At 39.1% G+C, this 14,991-nt stretch overlaps 1 long non-coding RNA gene across 1 annotated transcript in view; it reads left to right on the forward strand.

The window, feature by feature from the left end:
• LOC128776535 (uncharacterized) overlaps positions 1–14,991 on the forward strand; it is a 110,934-nt gene that overhangs the window by 54,024 nt on the left and 41,919 nt on the right. The window contains exon 2 of the long non-coding RNA XR_008421658.1: positions 7,278–7,401. This is a non-coding gene — a long non-coding RNA (uncharacterized LOC128776535). The remainder of the gene's footprint in view (positions 1–7,277; positions 7,402–14,991) is intronic.

A 14,991-nucleotide genomic window follows, 5' to 3' on the forward strand; every position in this document is an offset into this window, starting at 1 on the left:
GGACTTTTGCCAGCAAAGAGGCTCCCTCTTTACACTGAGATTTCTAGCTGCAAAGCTGATGAAGGTGGAAGCTACCAGTAGCTATCTGTAGCTCCAGGTCAGGAGAGCTGGTCTGAGGTTGACATAATCATACCGAAAACTCATCAAGAGATGGTACACAGGATATGCCCCAGGATCCGGGCTTAAGCTTGGGCATCATAGTTACATGAGTCCATCAATTCCCTTTGTTTGCTAAAATTATTTGATTGGGGTTTTTGTTACTTCAAACTAGAAGAGGCTCATCTTTTTTTATTTTTTAATGTTTATCTATTTTTGAGAGGGAGAGAGAGAGAGCGAGGGAGGGGCAGAGGGAGGAGACACAGAATCTGAAGCAAGCTCCAGGCTCTGTGCTGTCAGCACAGAGCCCGACACGGGCCTCAATATATATATATATATATATATATATATATATATATATATATATATATATACATATGTATATATATATTTTCACTTTTCTTTTTCAGATTTTAACATTTTAGGATACTAATAGTTTTGCTTTAAGTTACGGTAAAATATACTTGACGTAAGATATACTTTTGTTCAGTTAGCTCAGGCTGCTGAGCTAGAATACCATAGACTGAGTGGCTTAAACAAGACAAATATATTTCCACTGTTCTGGAAACTGGGAAGTTTGAGACCAGGGTGCCAGCATGGCCAGGTTTGGGTGAAGGGCTTCTTCCTGCTCTCCAGATGGCCACCTTCTTGCACTATACTCACGTGGCCAAAAGAGAGCAAAAGACCTTTCTTGTGTCTCTTTCTATAGGGCCACTAACCCCATTCATGAAGGCTCAACACTCATGGCTTAAATAATTCCCAAATATCTCACCTCCAAATACTATCACATTGGCAATTAGGGCTTCAACATACAATTTTTGGGAGGACACAAATATTCAGTCCATAGCACCATTTTATCCATTTTTAAGTGTCATTAAGTTCCTTCATCACTGATGGTGATGATGGTGTGCAACCATCACCACTCTTCATTTCCAGAACTTTTTCATCACCCCCACCAGAAACTCTGTGCCTATTAAATACTAACTCACCTTGTCCCTTTTCTTGGCCCTTGGAAACCACTGTACTACTTTCTGGCTCCATGAATTTGCCTCTTCTATATTCCTCATAGAAGTGGAATCATACGATATTTTTGTTTTGCATATGACTTATTTCACTTAGCATAATGTTTTCCAGGGTCATCTGTGTTGTACCATGTGTCAGAATTTCATTCCTTTTTCAGGCTGGCTAATATTCTATTGTATGTATATACCACATTTTGTTCATCTGTTTATTTTTCTATGGACAGTTGGATTCTTTCCACGTTTTGGCTATTGTGAATAATACCACTGTGGACATTGGCGTATGAGCATATTCTGCCAGCAGGAGCTCAGATCAGTCCTGAGGTGTCATTCAGCAGTGTAAGGTTCTGGGCTCTGGGGTCAGGGCCTGGCTTCCACAGCTTCAACATTGGCGAAGAGCCCCAGTTTCTCACTCTCTCTTATTCCTGCCCGCTGCCTCCTTACTTTTATTTATTTACTTACTTATTTACTTATTTTCTTCCAAGTTTTTATCAAATGCCAGTTAGTTAACATACAGTATATTAGTTTCAGGTGTAGAATTTAGTGCTTCAACACTTCCATACAACACCTGGTGCTCATCACAACAAGCACAATCCTCAATCCCCATCACCTATTTAATCCATGTCCTCCCCCTCCCCATGCCCTGCCCCAGGCTCCACCCCTGCCCCCCACACCTCTCCTCTGGTAATTGTCAGTTTTTTTCTCTACAGTTAAGAGTCTGTTTCTTGGTTTGTCTCTCTCTCTCTCTCTTTTTTATCCCTCTATGTTCAACTGTTTTGTTTCTTAAATGTCACATATGAGTGAAATCATATGGTATTTGTCTTTTCCTGACTGACTTATTTTGCTTTTCATTATACTCTCTCACTTCATCCATGTCATTGCCAATAGCTGGATTTCATTCTTTTTTATGGCTGAGTAATATTCTACTGTATATACACATACCACATTTTATATCCATTTATCAGTTGATGGACATTTGCCACTTACTAGCTTTTAATCTTTGGCTAGTTATTTACAATCATAATTATACCTATTAATAATAAGTATAATACTTAGTAATATGATAGCCATGATCGTGAATCCACACTGTGCGAATAAAGCATTAGAACTATATGTGTATTCCAGCTAGTTGTTACAGTATTAAAGGGTGGTGTGTCAAACGATTCTTTGCAAGCAACAAAATCTAGCTCTGACTAACATAAACAAAACAAAACAAAGGGACATTTATGTGAAAGCTCCTCAGGAGTTCACCAAACTGATGGGGAGACAAGTTTGGAAAAAGCAACATGAAGCCATTAGAGGGTGCTCCTAGAAAGACAGAACCCCAGCTGTTTCCTCTCTCTTTGAGTCATTCCCCTCGATATTCCAAGTTTCAGAAGAGGAAGTCTGATAAGGTTGATCCTATACCAACTCATCCTTGGGTGGGGTCAGGTTGGGCGTGTTGAGAAAAGAGTAGTCAGGGAGGAGGAGGGGGATCAGCAGTAACGGAAAGGATGTTCCTGGATCCCTTTGACTTCTGAAGGCCAATCCAGGGCATCTGAATTTACCATATCACTAACGTGGCACACAGTGGGCGAGATGTAATTCCCCAAAGGAAATTAGAATGTCTTTTGGACTTACCACTTAATTTTTTTCACATACACCCTAAAATAGGAGAATGAAAACTCTTGGATTAGAGTAGTACTTCTCAAATTTTAATGTGCATAGGAATCACCTGGGGAATCATGTTAAAATGCAGATTCTGATTCAATAGATTTGAGGCAAGCCTGAGATTTTTCAGGTACTAAACTCGCAGGTGATACCTTTCGTGCCGGCCTATGAACAACACTGTAAGAACAAGGCATTAGAAAATTGTGTGTGTGAGCAATGATTTGATACTCATAATTCATCTTTTTATTTTTTATGTTATATATAATTTAAAATTTCTTTTACTGAGATACAATTCACATACTGTAGAATTCATCATTTATAGTGTACAGTTCAATGGCCTATAGTATATTCACAAGGTTGGGTGAATATTCATCACCATCTATGGGGCCCCTGGGTGGCTCAGTCGGTAAAGTGTCTAATTCCTGATTTTGGCTCAGATCGTGATCTGGATGTTCATGAGATAAAACCCTGTGTTGGGCTCTGTGCTGACAGCACGGAGCCTGCTTGGGATTCTCTCTCTCCCTCTCTCTCTGCCCCTCCCCTGCATGAGCATGAGTGCTGTCTCTCTCTCAAAAATAAGTAAACATTAAAAAAAAAATCGAATTTCGGAACATTTTCATCATCCCCCCAAATTTCCCCTATTAGAAGTCACTCGCCATTTCTTCCTTTCCTCAGCTCCTGGCATCCACCAAACTATCCTCTGTCTCCATGGAGTGGCCTATTCTGGACGTTTTATATAAATGAAATAATACAATATGCAATCTTTTATGTCTGGGTGCTTTAACTTAACATAATGTTTTCATGGTTCATCCATCCAGTGCAAGCCTGAGACTTCATACATTTTTATGGCTGAATAATATTCCATTGAATGGACATCCCACATTTTATTTATCCTCTCATTAGTCCAGGAACATTTGGGGTTATTTCCATTTGGGGGCTATTATTAATAGTGATGTTGTGCACATTTGTGTGCATGTTTATGTGTTTACATACTCCAGATCTCCTGCGTATATATCTAAGAGTGAAACTCTATGGTTAACTTTTTGAGGAAGTGCCAAACTTTTTCTCACAGAGGCTGCATCACTACACACACACCAACAATAATACTTCACATCCTCATCAACACTTGTTACTATCAGTCTTTGATCACAGTCATTCAAGTAAGTATGAAGTGGTATCTTATTGTGGTTTTTAATTGCATTTCTCTAATGGCTAATTGTGGTAAGCATCTTTTTATGTGCTTATTGGCCACTTATATATTTTCTTTCGTGAGATATCTATTTAAATCTGTTGGCTATTTTTTGCTTGATCTGGTCTTACAGCTTTTTTTGAAGTTTATTTATTTATTTTGAGAGAGAAAGCAAGAGTAAGGGAGGAGCAGAGAAAGAGAGAGAGAATCACAAGCAGGCTCTGCACTGTCAGCATGGAATCCAATGTGGGGCTCTAACTTACGAACCGCGAGATCATGACCTGAGCCGAAGTTAGATATTTGGCCAACTGAGCCACCCAGATGCCTCTCTTTTGTCCATTTTTAATGGGGCTGTTTGTGTAATTTTATTGTTTAGTTATAAGAATTCTTTAACACTTCTGGATACCATTTGTCCAAAAGACTATTCTTTTTCCCGTTAAATGGTGTTGGCACCATGGCACTTGTCTAAATCGACCATAGATGTGTAGGTTTATTTCTGGATCCCCAATTCTATACCATTGATTTATATGTCTGTCCTTAGGCTAGTACCACACAGTCTTGATTACTATAGCTTTATAGTAAATTTGAGTTGGGAAGAGTGAGTTCTCCACCTCTGTTCTTCTGTAAGATTTTTTGGCTATCATGAGTCCTTTACATTTCCATATGAATTTCAAAGTCAGTTTGTTAGTTTCATCAAAAAAGGAAACTTTCTTTGGGTTTAGTTTTACCCTCCTAAGATGAAAGGATAGGTTATTAGTTTGAGGCCTTCTTTCTTAATATAGGCATTTTACAGCTATAAATGTCCCTGTAAGTACTGCTATAACTGCATCTCATCAGTCATGGTATGTTGTGTTTTAGGTTTATTCATCTTTAAGCATTTCCTGATTTTCCTGTATTTCTTCTTTGAAGAATTGCTTTTTAAGAAGGTGTTGTGTAATTTTCACATATTTCTGCTGGTTTCAAATTTCCTTCTGTTATTGATTTCCAATTTTATTCTATTGTGGTCAGAGAACATATGACCATGGTACAATTTCAGTCCTTTTAAATTTATTGGTATTTGTTTTATGTATCAGTAAAAGCATATGATCTAACCTGGAAAATATCTCACATGCACTTGAGAAGAATGTGCATTCTCCCATTCTTAACTAGAGACTTTAGGTATAGTTAGCTTAGAATGGTTTTCAAGTCTTCTATTTAATTGTGGAGTTTTTGGTCTCTTGTTCTATCTATTATTAAAAGTAGAGTATTTGAAGTCTCCACTATTATTGTTGAATTGTCTATTTCTCCTTCAAGTTTGTCAGTTGTTGCTTCATGTATTTTGGTGCTCTGTTGTTAGGTGCAATTATCTTTGAGATAGGAGGGAAAAAGATAAGTTCTAAACAAAATTTCATTTATTCTCTTTTATTATTACCCATGTATTTACCTTTACCGACTTTCATTTTTCTTTATGTAGATCTGACTTGCTGTCTAGTGTCCTTTAATTTCACCTAGAAAGTCTCTCTTTAGTATTTTTGTAGGGCAGGTCTCTGGTTCATTTATTTTTTTCTTGTTTAATTAATTCAGAAAGAAGATGATGTAACCATATGGATGGCTATGAAATCTTCAGAGATAACATAAAATGATAAAACAATAATTAGTCCTTGATACAAAAAATATTTTGCATTCTTTGGAAATACTGTAGTTCTTTTATTTTGAGCCAGTTCTATAGGTTCTCTTGTTTCTAAAACTGAAAAAAAAATTCTTTGTTATAAGAGTGATGGAAAAACCCTTCCTGAATGTAGCAATACTAATAATTAAATTATGAAAAGCACTTCAGTCTTCAATTATGAAATAAATTCTTTGTGAAATCAAATCTAAGTCTGTAAACAATGGTGTTTGTTTAAAAAACTGAACAAATAATGGAAAGTTTAGATAAAGGCACAGAACATAATTCTTGAATATTGAGTGGTAGGATTGTCTTTCATAACTCCTTCCAAAGTGTTTTATACATATTAATTTAAACCTCACAAGTTTTCACTGGTAGATCATTTATCCACAAGTGTTTGCGAGTAGATCATTTATCCCAGAGATAGAGGACGGAAGTGAAGATACAACTAATGGAGTCTGGAATTATAATTTTCTTACCAGAAGCAAATGTTGTTTCAGAATGGCCCTGGACTTTTAGAGAGAACTAGCAGGCTTCTATAGGCATAATAGCAGTTGTATTTAATCATGGACAAGAAGAATCCAAAATAGGCCTTGGCACACAGCAAGTGTATTTAGTGGCCTTGCACCATAGAAACATGTCAATTTGCAATGTACCATAATCCCACACTATTTCTGATCTTGCCCATCACAGACTCTCTTGTTTCTTTGGCCAGGTAGGCAGGGAGGCAAGTGCTCTCCTTCAAGTCACTGAGGAACTGATTGCTGTCATAACACATCTGTTGATATCATTTGGGCCAAGCATGTATTGTCGATCTTACTCAAGAATAGTACTTTGCTCAAAGCCCTTTTAGAGAGTTCCTTCCCAGCATGACTCATCAGGAAGTTTTCTCAGAAACTTAGTGGCTATCTGTGAGGTCCAGCCACTAATGATCTACCTTCCTGTTCAGGCAGGATATTTTCCCTTAGCCAACTAAAGAAATCCTTTTTATAAAGAGTCCTCCTGCTGAGCTTTTGGAGGATTAAGTGCCTAGTTGAGTGCCCTCCACCAGGCAAAGCTGGAATGGATTTGGTTGATTTCTTAATTCTGTGGAATCCATTTTGAAAACTGTCAACCAAAGCAGATTAACAGAATGATTACCTTGGCTATTTGTAGATTCCACCCGTGGTTCTGAGGGCTTGATATCAAGTCTTTCCTATCTTGAATGTGATGCACTGAACAAGGAAGAGCAAAACAACCCATTTCGATGAATCTTGATACTTTATGAAAATCAGGTCTAAGACTAACCCAATATGATTTTTCAAGAGAAGTCTTGTTGATAGACAAGCTATTTTTCTCAAGGTCTTTCCATCTAGCTGGTTACCTAAGGTCTAGTTTATTTACTTCTTCCACTAGGTGGCAGGACTTTTAAGCAATGTTGCAAGTGTGTCCCAGAAAGTTCTCTTGGAACAGAGAAGTTAGAATTGTCAACATTTGATGCAGGTCAGAAAGTTTAACTGGATTATGCCTCTGGGTTTCTATGATTACCTTGCTTTACATTCCTCCTGTAATGCAGTTTATTTTTCCAGACAAACAATGCATTAAGAATGTGCTTTTGCTTTTGGCATGATGTCTCAGTTGCAGAAATTATTTTAATCACAGATCCATGACTGCAACATCTGTGGTTTCTTTTTTTCAGGAGGGAAGAAGAGTGCGCCATGGACTCTGAAATGACAAAGGAGATAATCTTTCATTTCCATCTAAAATGTTAAGGGAGGAGGTTGGAGTGTTTGGGCCTGAAAATACATAACAAGAAATAAAAGGTATGATATTTAAGATGTGGAAAATACTACAAATGTATAAGAGAAAGTCAGTTGCTTCTGTGAATTAATATTTTGTGGATTATTGGGATCAAATTATGTTTTGCTTAAATTTCATTACCGAATAATGGCTCCTTTGGCCCATAATTTAAGGTGAGTGGCATTTGGGGTGATCCTGGCTAATTGAGAAATTAGTCAAGATACTCTAGAAATCATGTCATCAAATACAAGGGAAAAATATTTTCCCAGCTTTCTGAAAATAAACTGATGAAAAATGAAAAGGTCAAATTGCCATAAGCCCTTTGGCTTTTGTTATGGGCAGTTGTGAATAGCATCACTCACTCTCAGATAACTGGAGCTTGAGTTACATGAAATAAGCCTTTGGAATTAAGTTGATGGGTGGTCTTCACTTTAGTTTGTTACTCTGGCACTTGGGTACCAATACTTAATATTCATGATTAAGTCCAAGGAGGAAAATGCTTGAAATTACAACCTTCTTTTGTGTTTGGAGAAGAATCTAGTTTCAGCCCAACTTTTCATTTAACCAACATGTTTTAACCTTCCCTAACAGAGAAGGGGTAGAGTTCCAAGTACTATTAAATGTTTACCTTTGGTTCACTTGCTGTAGAATGTGACAGGTTTACAGATGTGTTTCCTGTATGAAGACAAGGAACCTGTTTCTTTCTCTCTCCTGCAATGCAAAACCTCACAAAAGCCTATATAATGCGGATACAGCTGTTGGGAAAGTTCAGGCATAGAAACTCCCCAAATGTGTAATCTATTGTCTCCTTGGCTGCTCCTGTGAATATCTGGCTTTCATAGACAGGTGCCCTTATTTATAAACACCTCCCATGAAGACAACCAAAGGCATAAGCGGTGCCTGTCAGGGTGAGTGATGGGTGTAGTAGGAACGAATAAATGGGTGGGATGGTGGTGAGTTGAAACCTGAGCTCTTCTAATCCCTTGGAGCAGGACACCTGGAAGCTCCTCGTGCTACTCCCCCCTCACGGCCCCTGTTTTTTTCAGATATGGGAGGGGGGAGAGAAGTAAATAAACAGTGTGTGTATGTGGGGGAGGGGGATGGGATGAAGAGGTGTTTGGTGTGTTTTCATCCCAGAGAGTGAACTTCAAAAAGCCTCTCATGACTGAAAACAAATCTATGAGGGGTGGTGCTTTGCTTTTCACTTTGGTGGCCCTTATACTCTACAGGGCATGCCTTTGACCCACTGCCTGCCAGCCAGGCTTCTCTTTCCTGCTTCTTTTGCCTCTTGAAATTCTCGGGAGTTGAGGCCAGGGTGAGGTAGGGACGTATTTGAAAGGAACGACCAGTGTGAAATCTTCTTAGTCTGCTGTGTAATCCAGTCCCTTTGGTGACTTTGGAAACATCAGTTGGGTTTTCCACAAGGCTGATACATCATGCATGGGTTTTCAGACTTGTAAAATGAGAATATTCTTTTCTCCTTTATTTTGAATTTATGGCAATGCCCATCAAATCCAATAGTTTGTGCTTGATAGTTTAAATAAACTGTTATAGTAGCATGACTCTGTATGTGGTTAGTCCTGAGAAATGAAGCTTAATTTAAATACCATTAATAAGCTAATTTTTTTCTAAGAGGCAAAGCACTGTATAGACAGTTCCTATGTTGAAGAGGAAAGGCTTTGGAATTAGGCACATTGGGTATAAATTTCTTTTTCAGCATTTATTACTTGTAAATGACCTCGGACGAGTTATTATACTTCCTTGTGCCTTAGTTTTCTTCCTCTGTAAGGTAGAGGTATAATATCTCTCTTTAAATGCTGTGATTGGGTGAGTGAATAATAAACGAGCAGCACTCATTCTGATGTGGAGCGCTGGTTCAGTGCATGCTAACTCCTTCCTTCAAAGATTCTTGGCAGAACCTGTTTTAAAACAAAGATTAATGATGAAGCAGTGCCTCTAAGACGTTACCTTCTGGGTTGTTTTGAGTTTTCTGCTGTTTTCACACTCTCCTGGAAGAAACCCTAGGTACAAGAAGCTCAGTTAAAGACAATGTATGATGAATGGGAAAGGAAGGGAACATGAATGGTGTCCTAATCAGGAAGATTTTTTTTTTCTGGTCATAGAACTTTTGCTTGCCCCTATTAATACCCATCTCAAGAGATAAAAGCAGGTGTGTCCCTTTCTCTACCCATGTGACACCACTTTTGAAGAGATTGATGTACTCTTTCTTGCCTGTTTGATAGAAATCTAACTCCAGGAACAATAAGATAAGAATATTAGAACTGGAAGAAACTACCCTTATTATTGAAACAGAATGTCAGAGGACCCATGACGAGTTTGAGAACCAGAGATGCAACATAGTAAGTTCACAGCGGAGCAAGGATTAAAGTCCAGATTATTTGATTTTGAATCCAATATCCTATATTTCAGAAAGGGTGTTTCATCGTAAGTGTTTTTTTCTTCTCATCAGCTGCTACTCTTGGTTGACTGGAAAGATGAAAGCCAACATTAAAAAGGTGGACTTTTTTTTGCTTGTCTTCAAACAAACCTTTATTGACTTGAAAGAGAGGAGGCAGATGGGTTCAAAGTGGAAAACAAGAAATGATCCAGAATGGTTTTTCCAGGCTGCAATTGCCACAGCATTTTCTGTTCAGGGCAAATATTGTAATATTGAATCATGAGTTTGTCATTGATCCTATTAATGAATGATAAGCCCAGACTCACTGATTTGAGGAGCGTTTAATTAATGTAACTTGTAGGAAATCAGAGGGAATATTTATTAAAGACGTATAAGGAACTATCTCACATGGGTTTGTTTTGACTGTTGAACGTAAGTAAATAAATCATAGCGAGATTTCTCAGGCTTTACAACTATGCATTCAAAATTAACAACCGGTTTCTGGCCAAAATCTTCTCTCTAACCTGGGTTCCGTATCTTGTTCCAAGAGCAGTGTACTCGGCCAAGCATACCGGATGGGGCATCTGCAACAAGGATTGGAAAGGAGAATTTTGCCCTGAGTTTGAAGGTGTTATTTTTCCCATGGTTTGATTTGCCTGGCATTCTTTGCCTGGCATTTTTTCCTTTCCTTTGCAAGGAAAGGGAGAAATGAGGAGTGTTAGTTGCTGACGAAGTCAAGAGGGCGCTGAGGCTGGCTGGGTTTATTACTTTTGGCCGATACACGGTGTGATGTGGTTCTACTTCCTATTTGCAGAGCCTTTCTAGAAACCTGGGCTCTGTTCTTCAGTGAGTCCTCCTTGTCGGCTTACATACATTTAAAAAGGGAGAATGAAGGTCCAAAAGAAGGAAAGGAATTTTAAAAAGCAGTTTCTTAAAGAGAACAGGGAACCCCACGGGAAAGCAGTGGATCAGAAGGGATAGTGCAGAAGATGATTCTCAGCGTGTAAAACGTGCCCATCGTTCCCAGTATAGAATTTGTGGAACGTGTACATGTAATGTCTGTCTCATAGCCCACTGGAGGTAATAATCATGGTGACAACAGCCTCAGACATGACATGTGTGTGGCACATCCCAGTTTATGGATGACTCGCTTGCACATATTATTTCATTTAAAGGATGAAGGGATGGGACACACAGCAGACTTCTTGAGTAGTCATGTGAAAACCCCCCAGGGCTCGGGCCCCAGGACGTCACACCAGTGCAGGATAGAGGAGGAGGCACTGGGCCTGGCATGTAGGTATCTGGTTTTGGCTCTGCTCAGCCGTCAAAGCTTTGAATACAGGATTAGCCCCTCAGCCTGTTTTCTCATCTTTAATGCCATAAAATTATATGAGATGATCTCTAAGAATGCTCCTGGCACTAACATTCGAATTCTGTGATCCAGTTCCCTCGATGGGGAGAAACTTTCATCTTAAAGAAGGCACCTTTTGAATGTAAAAAGGCTGTCTCTGTTCCTGGAGGAAGTTCCATATTGCAGCCAGCAGTTTGTTCTGAGGTTTACACTTGGTTTACGAAACCATTATCTTTTCAGGCATGCAGCAAGCTAAAAAAAAATATTGCTTTCATCACCACCATTTCTATTTTGAAACAGAAAATTCTCTTTGAAAAGATTTAAATGGGAGTGTGTATTTCACATATTGTGTAACTACCCCCCGGTGTAACAAGTCTAACAAAAACAAGGATCACTTATTGGATGCCATAAGCCAAGGCTTTTTGAATGTAATTCTAAGCCAGGAATATCTTCAATCTGCACACATAAATACTTATGTTACTTAAAAAGAAGTTTCTACATGGCCAGGCAAATATAGGAAAATGAAGAGCATATGTGCGTATAGGAAAGGACAAGCTAGCTGTGATTCAACGATGATCTGGGTGTGTGTGTGTGTGTGTGTGTGCATTCATGCACGCGTGCGCATGTATGTGTACGTGTGCGAGAGAGGGAGAATTAAGGAAGGCGGCAATGATTGAAAGAACAAGTGTTGTAAATTCAGAGTTAGAAAATAAAATCATAGAAATCTTGCTTCTTTAACTTGGGACTTATGATTCCACTGCATACTTGTTTTTATACACACCTTAAAAGGTGATCTTAAAACCAATGGGAGCGAATTTAAAGTAGCATGGGAGAGAGAGGGAAAAAAGCCAGTGAGATTATTGCCTTTAGTAGAATATCAGTTTCTGGGTTTGGGGTTTTTAATTATATTTCTCCTTAGTTTCGAGAAAACTTTGCTGTTTGTCGTTAGGAGCTATATTCTTTCCCAATGCCAACTATATGCTTCTCTTTTTAGTAGCTTTTTATTATTCATTTTAAGTAGTCTGTGTCACAAACATTTAAAAAATAAACTTATTATTTTGGAGTAGTTTTAGAATTGTGGAAAAGCTGTCAAGACAGTATGAAGAGTTTCTAAATATCTGTCACCCCGTTTCCCCAGTGTTAATATCTACATTGCAATGGCACATTACACAAAACCAAGAAATTGATATTGGTATGATGCTACCAAGGAAACACCAGACTTTATACAGATTTTACCTGTCTTTTCCACTCATGTCTTTTTTCTGTTTCAGAATCCAGTCCAGAATACCACGTTGCTTTTAGCCTGCTATGTTTTATTTGGGCAAGCAGAAGGGTCTGGGGAGAGACCCACAACTGCCTTTAAGAGGTGTTGCCTTTTTCCTAGGTTTTCCTTCCATGTTGCTCTAGAGGTAGTGTTGCACAATGCTTAGCTACCCTCTGCTTTTCTGACCAGGCACTGATTGCCCCCAAGATGGCTGTGGTTGGTCGTCCTTGACAGTGTCATTTGCAAATCTCTATCAGGGCACTCTTCGAGCTGGGCTGCAGTCTCACTCACAGGTATCAGGAGTCATTTAGCCTCAAAGGCGCATCTCAGCAGAGAAGAACTGCTGCTCACTCAGACAGTGTAGGTCATTCCATGTGGGTTCCGTGGGCCAGTAAAGGAGTCTTGAGTCCTTTGTTTATAGATGGTAGCTAGACCCTAAAAATGTAAGCCCCATGAAGCAAGGGATTGTTTCCGTTTCGGTCACTGCCGTCTTTCCAGGTCTACCTGGTGCCTGACCCAAAGTCGGCTCTTAATAAATATTTGTTGAATGAATGAGTGAATGCGTAAAAAGGTGAGAAACTGCGGGGCTACAGGAACACCAGCAGAGACAGGGAACACCATGGTTGGCAAAGCAAGGGCATTTGGCTCTTTCCCTCCCCACCCAGGCGGCCTTGGCAGTGAGGAGGAAGGAATCCTCCCCAGTGGGGGGCAGTTTGGAGTTCTTCAGCCCGCTCTTCGTTGGAAGGCTCACTTCCCTGCATCACACCTGGCTATATTTCAAAGATTAATGAACAGCATCTTGTCAGATTTAATATATTGCACTTGGGGAGTTTACTTTGACGATGTAATCATAAATTCCCTGAGCTGCGAATTATACCGTAAGGACTTAAATGAAGTTCTAGTGAGAACCAAAGAAACAGGAATCACCATAAAATGTAAAAAGTGCCAGTTTTGAGAGAAAACTGTAAATTTTCTAGGACATTAGGTTTCAAAAGAAGGATTACACACAGACTAAACAAAGTAGAAGTCATAAAAATTTAAAGACACCACAAAACATAACAAAAATAAGATCCTTTTTAGTTATGACAGAATTCTAAAAGGAAACTTACACCAAATTATGCCACCCAAGCAGAGCCATTAATTAACCTAATGAGAAAATATGTTCCATTTCCATGGCCAAAGCATGTCAGGAAGTCTTTGACATTTTAAAATAGGAAAGAGAGAGAGAGAGACAGAGAGAGAGAAAGAGAGAGAAAGAAAGAAAGAAAGAAAGAAAGAAAGAAAGAAAGAAAGAAAGAAGAAAGAAAGAAAGAAAGAAAGAAAGAAAGAAAGAAAGAAAGAAGAAAGGAGCAATTGCACCAATTCTAAAAAGTTTCAAAAATTAACTTATCAGTTCTGGAAATCTGAGGTACTTTTGATAATATCCTCAATGACCCCTTGGGGAAATTTTTGCAATTGTTGCATAAATGAAATGTGGATTACAAAAGTGGTATTGGGAAAAAGAAGTTAGAGTCAAGGGAACAATCAGGAAACTAAGGATCAGAATCTTAAGTGTAAGCTTAGCCACTGACCTTTGGGCAGCACTTCACAAGATGAATTTGAGCCATGTGGAGAGATAATGCAATAACCTCCCATCAACCCTTTTCCCCCAAAACCTACAATGACCCGTGTAAAGACTAAAGCAAAGCGTGAAGATATAAAAATATGTATTGTGAAATAACAACAAAAATTCCCAAAGCCAACCCTCTTTCTGTTTCTTAGTAATTCTGTTGGTTTCGTGATTAATGTTGCTTACATTACAACTACAGTTGTTTCCTCTCTGGATTACCTTTTTTTTTTTTTTATCCCCCTTCTTCCTGAGCCCCTTCAATGACCCAAATCTCTCTACCTGCTCTTAGCCTTGAGCCTAGTTATGAGCTCAGAGTGAGACCTGGGCAATTCACAGATGCTCTTTTCTTTTTCATCTGAGAAATGGAGATAATGATATTTCCCATATATTTCACAGAAGTTGTTTCAAGGATTAGTGAGGTCATTTGGGCAGGGTGCTTTGAGGTCTTCAAATGAAAAGGCTATAAGAGCCTAACATGTTATTAGTCAGCGTTATTCAATTGCTGCACAGTCTTGGACTACCACAGTTACAGTCAAGAAGGCATTAGTCAGGGGTTTATGCGTTTCTCCCCAAGATTACTCTTAAAACTGAAATTGCAAAGTGGTCCCAGTTGTGAAAGTTGAAACCAGAGTAGGTATGAAGGCTTGAGGCCTGATTCACAGGCATCCCGGGTGGTGCTATGTGGCCTGGACAGGCTCCAGGTTTCACCTTCTTTGGTGACCTGAGAGGTAACCTGCCCTTTCACACTTTCAGGGGTGATAGACAGTTAACAGGGTCTTGGCAGCCCAGGAAATTTTGCCTCAAGGTCTGAGGTCAGAGATGTTTTTCCAGCCTATACAAGAAGGGCAGTCTAATTCTTGCTAGCCTACTGATCCTGCCAATCATTTTAAGCGGCCCTCCATTTGGCTTACTCCATTTGAGTAGAAGAAATGACTCATGTCCACCATTTTTCAGTCTGAGACATCACTGAGCTGTCTACTCACCTCCCTTC

Source organism: Panthera pardus, unplaced genomic scaffold, assembly GCF_024362965.1.
Source record: "Panthera pardus isolate Hobbes unplaced genomic scaffold, ASM2436296v1 HiC_scaffold_13, whole genome shotgun sequence".
Lineage (NCBI taxonomy): Eukaryota > Metazoa > Chordata > Mammalia > Carnivora > Felidae > Panthera > Panthera pardus.